Raw genomic sequence first — 865 nt, forward strand, 5'->3', positions numbered from 1 at the left:
GCGCCCGCCGGAAGTGGCGTTGAGAGAAAGGCCATAGCGACAGGCCCCGCCCCCTAGAGACGGGTTGGGATTGGTTCCGCCCCTTAGCAACAGGCCCCGCCCCTAGCAACGGGATGGGATTGGATACAGCCCCTAGCAACAGGCCCCGCCCCCTAGCGACAGGCTGGGAGTGGATCCGCCCCTAGCAACGGGCCCCGCCCCCTAGCGACGGACCACGCCCCCTGGAGACGGGCTGGGATTGGATCCGCCCCCCTTAGCAACAGGCCCCGCCCCTAGCAACGGGATGGGATTGGATACAGCCCCTAGCAACAGGCCCCGCCCCCTAGAGACGGGCTGGGAGTGGATCCGCCCCTAGCAACGGGCCCCGCCCCCTAGCGACGGACCACGCCCCCTGGAGACGGGCTGGGATTGGATCCGCCCCCCTTAGCAACAGGCCCCGCCCCTAGCAACGGGATGGGATTGGATACAGCCCCTAGCAACAGGCCCCGCCCCCTAGAGACGGGCTGGGAGTGGATCCGCCCCTAGCAACGGGCCCCGCCCCCTAGCGACGGACCACGCCCCCTGGAGACGGGCTGGGATTGGATCCGCCCCCCTTAGCAACAGGCCCCGCCCCTAGCAACGGGATGGGATTGGATACAGCCCCTAGCAACAGGCCCCGCCCCCTAGAGACGGGCTGGGAGTGGATCCGCCCCTAGCAACGGGCCCCGCCCCCTAGCGACGGACCACGCCCCCTGGAGACGGGCCCCCAGAGACGGGCTGCGATTGGATACGGCCCCTAGCAACAGGCCCCGCCCCCTAGAAACGGGCTGGGAAGGGCCCCGCCCCCTAGCGACGGGCTGGGATTGGATAAGCCCCGCCCCTAGCA

Source organism: Calidris pugnax, unplaced genomic scaffold (assembly GCF_001431845.1).
Source record: "Calidris pugnax isolate Ruff unplaced genomic scaffold, ASM143184v1 scaffold176, whole genome shotgun sequence".
Lineage (NCBI taxonomy): Eukaryota > Metazoa > Chordata > Aves > Charadriiformes > Scolopacidae > Calidris > Calidris pugnax.